This window comes from Benincasa hispida, chromosome 1, assembly GCF_027475165.1.
Source record: "Benincasa hispida cultivar pf3 chromosome 1, pf3_genome.v1.1, whole genome shotgun sequence".
NCBI lineage: Eukaryota > Viridiplantae > Streptophyta > Magnoliopsida > Cucurbitales > Cucurbitaceae > Benincasa > Benincasa hispida.
In genome coordinates, this window is record NC_143478.1 from 18,925,413 (window position 1) to 18,933,374 (window position 7,962).

At 34.0% G+C, this 7,962-nt stretch overlaps 1 non-coding gene across 1 annotated transcript; it reads left to right on the top strand.

Moving 5' to 3' along the window:
- Positions 1-7,320: 7,320 nt before the first annotated feature.
- On the top strand, positions 7,321-7,406 carry TRNAM-CAU (transfer RNA methionine (anticodon CAU)). Its single transcript is given in 2 exon segments — positions 7,321-7,358; positions 7,371-7,406. It is a non-coding gene; the product is annotated as a tRNA-Met (tRNA).
- Positions 7,407-7,962: the final 556 nt, after the last annotated feature.

Below are 7,962 nucleotides of genomic sequence, written 5' to 3' on the forward strand. Positions count from 1 at the left end.
GAGGCTAGTTAGATCGCATCGAGTGAGTTGTTGTGCACACATGAATCAATTGCATGTTTAAGTTATAGAAGTCGAGGATAGAAATTACGTTGAATGGCTCTAGAAACTTGATAGACAATCCTAGGTTACATTTATCCTTTGCAATTTAATTTCAAGCATATTTTCATTTTGTCCAAAACCAAAACCCTCATTTTTACTGTTTTCCACAGTTGAATTTAACTTAAGAGAAGATTAAATCATGACCTCTCTGTGGATCGACCCCATATTTACCGCTTATGCTACTTGTTAGTATAAGAAGTAGGTTTAGGTGATTTATAAATATTTTTGTTTCAGTTTGGAGTCGAATTAATGAAATCGATTTTTGGCTCGAACAATGATTTAGGTTGTTTAGAATAATCTTTTTCATAACATTGCATGATTAGTTAAATTCAAGAATGATTGAATTAATAACCTAGGCTTTCTGAAGTACCAATTCGATCTTAGTCAAGATTGCCTCTTAATAATGCAAATGCATGATTAATATGAGCGCTATCGAACCCAATTAATTGTGGTATTTAGAATTGATAGAATTGTTTTATCATGAATTAGGTTATGCAAATCTAGGCTTATAGGTTGCATAGGCTAAGTGTATAATTAACAAGAAACTTCATTTGTTCAAATGCCAATAAGTAATCAAGAAAATTAGCCAGACATCTAAACTAGGCTAGATCATTTTTAAAATCGAGTTTATATCTTTATATTTATGCATTTACATTCTCGTCTTTACATTCTTGCACAATTTTATCAATTTTACAACCCCCCTCCCCTCGGTTACCACTCAAATTCAAAATTAGGTACTGATTCCCTGTGGACGATCCCTTTCTCACCATCTATACTATGTGTTGGTGTAGGTTGTTAGATTGAGTTAAGAATTTATTTGGTCTCTGGAAGTATAATGACGACAATGTGCATTGCCTTAAATAACACGCTTTTATCGTGGAATCAATGGAAATTTAAGGAGTAAAACGTGTTGTGGGTGTCTCAACCATAATTATTGAAAGTTCAAGAGGTAACTCTCTCTCCAATCAAGTTGTTGCCCTACTTCACTATGTATCAATTCAAATCGAAAGATATTGATGTTTAAGTTTATTCTCCTATATTTGCTCAGATAAATTATTTATTGTTTTTTTAGTTGTCAGTCATTCATGGAGATTGTTAGGAATGACTAGTCAATTAGTCATTTACTGGAATGATTTGTCATCAAATTAGCAACAGATTTTTAAATATATTTTCATATTTAATTTAAATTTGAAAATGGTTTTTTGTATTTATTTTAGATATGAAACGTTTTCCTATTTAATTTAGATATGAAACGTTTTTGTATTTAATTAAGATCTGAAAGTTTGCTACATTTAGTTTAGAAAAATATTTTTATTAGATTTTTATAAAATGAAAAATGGTTGTTTTAGTCCTCAAGGGTGAGATTTGAGTTTGACATGATATTTCTCTCTATTAAAAATGATTTAATTTCGAGTAAAGTTTTCACTCGATCCAATCCATCTTCAACGAATGCACGTCTGAGAAGGGTGTTGTGTTAACCTTGAGGAGCAGTTGGCTTCTGGAAATTTAGTACAGAGGTCACGTCAATTTTGCTTTCAAGGCAGTGGATCTTTCACGGTACAATAATAATTGAGAACCAGAATCGACAACGACTAACAATACCAACATGCACCATTTTCTTTGTAATAGACTTTAATTCCCTTGGTCTTTTATGTTTTTGTTTTGTGAGCACTGAGAACATAGAATTAAAATGGTGCTTCTTTGGTGGCAAGGAGAGGGAAGGTTGAAGGTGAGAATGGAGGAGAGGGAAAGGAGATGGACGTCATATCATTCATGATATATATTAAATTAATAAAATTTGCTACAACAACTAGCAACTCATCTTTTAACAGCAACATCATTTTTTTGTTAGTCAACTAACGGTTCAAGAAGTCTCAAGGACCATTTAGAACTATTTCTCAAACTTTGGAGACTAAAGTGTTCATTTTGAAACTTCAGGGACGAAATAGACATCAACTTCAAATCTCATAGATCAAAAGTATGTTTTACCCTTTTCTTATGTTTAAATTTTAAATTTATCAAAATAGATTTTTATTTCTATGTTGTACAATCAATTTTTTTTAAAAGTACTAAAAAGAAACGATTTGTTTTGGTGGTGGCAATGAGGGTTTTAAAAGTGTTTTTGAGCATTTTTAATTAAATTATTCACCATCCGTTAACTGTCGGGTACTTCGCTAAAGACCAACAACTGCACTCTTGAAATTGTACACGCCAAGGGGGTCTTGTTGAGCACTTGCAACTTGGTGACAAAAAATTAATTAATTATTCGTCAAAGACTTGATGACTAAAATTAGTGGGACGCGATATGCGATGCATGTTCTTAATGTATACGTTGATTATCATGCATCGATGGTCATGCATTAGACTTACAATATGCATTAACAAATGTATGCGATGACCATGCGTTTCTGTAACAAGTTTTCTTGCGCTCACGCCAAGTATAACGCAAACGCAAGTTTCTCGAGTGATCCGAGGTCGAACTCAGGGACTTGTAGCTAGATGTATGCGGTAATGTGTATGTGGCGGTTGAATAAAAGAATGATGGGGGATTTTATGCTACAACCACTCCTACTCCTAACTAACAGACAACGCAATGAGAAGTATGAATGAGAGGTAGAAATACGACAACTGTTGACGCGTAGTAAATGGATGGAAAATAGATAAAATGTGAATATGTCTTCATCGCAACCCTTAAGAGTGACCGCAAGGGCAACCTTAGCCAACGCAAGCGATGCAATCATGCTACACACACTTGAGCCTATTTCTAGGACGTATGCGATGTGTATGTAAAATGGTCGAGATGACCGCATATCGCCACTGTATCTTACTTCTTGGACGCATGCAATATCCTCTCCGTAGTGTGCATACGCTGTGTAAAAGAAAATGGAGTTTATTCCTAAGTTCCCCATTCTTGTTTATGCGTTCCAATCCGCTCTCTCGAGTCTTAGATTTGGATTTTAGACTACTCTTCCAAGTTTGCCTAAATGATGAATGATGCGCTCATAAGACAAGGTAACTGCATGAACTTGGATGACGTAAGATTATTCCTATCTTAGTGAATACATGCTTACACTACTTAATATGACCAACCACTTACCCTCCTGGACAGTTAGTTGTTGCTGACCTTACTCATAGACAAGCGTTGCATCCGCCTATAGACAGGCGTTGCGACAGCTTCACACTAAGCAAATAAGGTTTTCTCACACGCTCGCACAACGCACACCTTCCGGTGGTGTGCTACATGCTTCATATCTCTAATCCACATAACTAAGTATGCGATACTCAAGCAATCTCACTAAGTGATGCAATGAAAGTTAAAGATACTAAGTAAAGAAAGATGGAAATGGAATCGAAAGAAATATAGAAATGCATTGACATACAATGTATTAATTTCTTAATCCAAAATGTAATACAATACAATATAAGAAAAGAAGAGAAAATGAAAGGACCAGCTAGAAGCAATGTCTTGCTTCCAGCGGATGTGTGTCAAGGCTGCTGGTGGTGCTATGGATGGGCGGTGGAGCTGACTCTCTCGAGATCTAACTCCGACGAAAACTCCCGTCGTCACTCGGAATGGATGAAGAAGATGAATAACTCTCAAGCTTTATTCTAACGTGTTCGTCTGGATCACAAGGATTTTCCCGAAGACCGAAACTTGGATAATTTGAAATTCTGCTCAGCGGCTTCTATTTATAGAGCTTGATCATCGACAGCATTAATGGATTGCTCTGATTTTGACATTAGCGACGCGTTGGTCCTTTTCTGAATCTCTGCTGCTAACGGCGTGGTAGGTGAAATGTTAACATCATCTTTTGATTTTCCCGAGATATGTGTTGATGCGTTCATTCCACCAACCTTGCGGTCATCCCACTATTATGGTTTATCGTGTAGCAGCAATCGTGTAATGACCGCATTCGCTTAATACCGCAACTTCTACACGATGACCGCAATCGCTTGACGATCGCAACTCCTATGCGATGGACGCATGCGGTTGATTAACGTAACACCTATGCATTGATCGTATGCATTCGCTTTTGCGGTAGCCCTGCTTCCGCGTTTGCGTCCACTTCCTGTGTTAGCTACAAAAATAGACAATTGAACGCATAATAATGCATAATAATGGGTTAGCCGAGATTCTCAATGCTGAACGCCGCAAACTCATTTTCTCAAGAATTCCTAACATAATTTCTGCATATTTTGCTTAACAACCCTCATAATTCTAAATAAAAGGTCTAAGATGACATGCATTTCTGCATGTCATCACAACCCTATGCGTTGACAAGACATGCGACAGTCGAAGGGAGGGGGCGAGGTTAGTGAGCCTTTTTTTATTAGCTTCCAAATTTTAATCTAGTTTTTTAAAACAATTGTAAAAAATAGATAGTAAATCAATAAATTTGGAGGTGGAATGAGTGTTTATAAACGTAATTTTCAAAAATTTAAAATTAAAAATGAAACGATTACTAAATGAGACCTAAATTTTAAAAATTAAGTTTTAAATGTTAATATGATGAATGTAGAAATTTAAGAACTACCAATCAAAATATACAAATATGAGCAATTAACTCATTCTCATTTTTATCCCGATTGAGCTAACAAAGGGACCTTATGAACTTATAGTTTGAAGCTTCAATGGCACTCGATTAATTAATCAAACTCTTTGATTAAATTAATCTACTTCCATTAATTGTCAATCACTCCACTTTGTTATATTAAATATTTAAAATTTGAATATAAATACCAAAATTTAATTTATTTTAAATAAATAATTAATTAAAAATAAAAACATAAACGGGGGAGTTTTTACCTGCAGGGACCCGATCTCTGAACTGGGATTCCCCGACTCCCCAAAACGGGGAATGGGGCGAGGATGGGGACGGAGACGACATACCTGACCCTGCCCGTCCCGTTGCCAACCTTATGTGTTAGAAAGAATACTCATCCACATCACATATAGAATACATTATTCTTTTTTTCTTAAATTAAAATTTGGCCATATTCTAAATTTTATTTAAAATCAAATTGTTCAATTTGAGATTAAACAGTATATAAAATCTTCAATTAAAATTTGGACATATTTCAAATTTTATCCCAAATCTAAATCATCCAAATGTATAATCAGGAAATTATGTTCTTAACTTAATTATTTAACTAAGTAATCTTGCAAATGCAAGGTTTCGACTTGGTAATAAGTACATGTGTGACCATATATTGGAAGCGTCTATTATTTCTATAAAATATTTAAATGGTCTGAGCTCCGTTCACAAAACCGTCTGTCGCACGGCTTTTTCTCATCGTTTTAAATCTTTGGGCTCGTTTTCAAACTACGAATCTGTTGATGATTTTCTTGTATACACAAGACTCATCAACGTTTTGATCAAATCCATAAGATTTGATCACAGTATCAAACCTTATGTTTCAAGATCGAGAAGTTTGTTTCGGTCCATAAATGGACCGATTAAACTTGCAAACCTTGCTCTTGAGCTTAGGTTATGACAATAAATTAAATAAAATTATAATTTTAGTCAAATCTCTATTTTAAATTTTTTAAAAAAATAAATATTCTTCTAAATTTTTTAGTTTACTTTAAATGTAACTATATTAAAATAATTAAGATGATAAATTTAAACTAATCTAAAGTCTAACCGATCTTATTCCTGAAAAAGACAATCCTGAATAAACAGGAGTTCATAGGGCCTTATTTGACATTTGGGTCAAATTAAGCCTATTTTTGGGTTCAATTGGACTTTTAACCCAAATAATAATATCAAATTGGGTCAAATTAATCTCATCTGATTAAAATAAAGAAGAGGGATAGGATATCACATATCCTTGAAGACACCATCTTCTCGCTTCCTTTCCAAAGCACAAACACGGACTATTTCTCTTGATCTCCCAAACTTGACACCACGAACGCAACGAAAACAACAAGAAAGAGGACACCACCAGAGATCTTCCTCGTTATTCTCAAGGTGAGAATCGCAGCGGAGTTTCATGGGCTCGCTTGGAATAATTTTTGCAAATAATCATTCAAAATGCAACAACTACTAATGAATACCAAAATTCTGGTTTAAGAACGCAAAAAAAAAGACATTGAACGAGAAATCGAGCCGAGAATAGTCTATCAAAGCACGATCAACTTGTCTACTAATTCATGATTTGATTAATTTGATATATAGAAATCAAGTACAAATTACTTGTACTTTGATTCCAACTTTATTTTTTGTTCGTGCATCCCTAAACAAAGTATCCCAATACAGACCAACATCCAAGACCTTTTTAGCAGTTCGTTTAGAACTAAGATGTCCACTACATGCATGCTCATGAAAAAAAATGTTAAAATAGAAAAAGATTTCATCCTTAGGGACACACCTCTTAACAATTTTATTAGAATAAAATTTTCATAAATATGACTCATTTCAGGGGTAAAACCGGGTAGATAGCTGGAGACATAGGGTGCAAGAAAGAATTCACGTCTACCCAATTTAGGGATAGGAGAAAGGTTGTCCTCTTAAGTATTGAATTCAGGTATTGAACAAGTTGCCCCACCCTCTCATTGGCTCGAGAGGGATCCGATTTATCAAACATACCAATAGTTTTTTTATGTATAGAAATTTAAGAGTATGATGTCTATCAGAAATAAACTTGAAAAAATGGCATAGATGACCAATCTTTACCCAAATCTAAGCAAACAAGCGATGATTGTTGGACGAGCTAAACATTAGTTCGATGGCTTAGTCAACTAGAGGCGCAAAATGGCAATTGTTCATTAGAGGAATTAGTGGTACTTAAGGAGTTAGATGTAACTATAGGAACAAAACGATAATTTTGATCCAACTGTACTTACGAGCACTTAAAGACTGGTTCGGGGTTTTGTCCACTCCTACTAATGCTAGCATCTCTCCTTCCTATTCTCCTAGAATCCATTGAAAATTTTTCTAAATGAAAGCTCACAAAATTTGGTTTACAGTTGTGATCTTCTTCGAAATTCCTCCGATTTTGACCCATCTTCTTCAGAATTCGACCGAAACAACCACGAACAACACAACACAACACAGACCAAATACAGACTCTATAACCTGAATTATGCCCAAAACATGGGCCCTTACAAATAAAAATTGAAATAAAATGAGTTTGAGAAAACATTTTGAAATATAGTTTTTTAAAAACAAAATTAAAAATAATCAATCAAATAATTTAAGATAAAAGGAAGCACAACAAGGGGTGGTGGCGCAGTTGGCTAGCGCGTAGGTCTCATAGCTTTAAGAGTAATCCTGAGGTCGAGAGTTCGAGCCTCTCTCACCCCATTATTTTATACTATTTTACGAAATAAAATAAAATAGTGATTTTTATATTTAAAATATAAAAATGTTAATTTATAACAAAAATATCGTATTTTGCACTTTTCCTAATTTTCCAAAATGATTTTTACAATCTTGGTGGGTAAATCATTCTATTTATTCATATGATGATGAATTATGTGTTGAATGGTTTGGGTTAATGATCTTTTTTTTTTTTTTTTGCAAAATTAAATGATTTTTCATATATGACAAGTGGAATTTTTAATAGGGAAAAATACAATACACAAACAATGTAATTATAACTGAAGTTTTTGAAGGATTATGATCTATTTTTAATTTAAAACCAAAATACGTCAAGCTAATTTACACGTTGAACTTGAACTTAATTTACAATAATGTCATATATTCTCCCTTTGAACCAATTGTGAGTGATTTACTCACACCGTTGAAATCAAGATGTGGGGCTCTAATAATTTGTATTATATTTCAACAGTAGCACACAACCTTTTTTAGTATTTTTATGTAAAAGCAATTTCCCAAAAATAATAAAAGACGAGAAAAC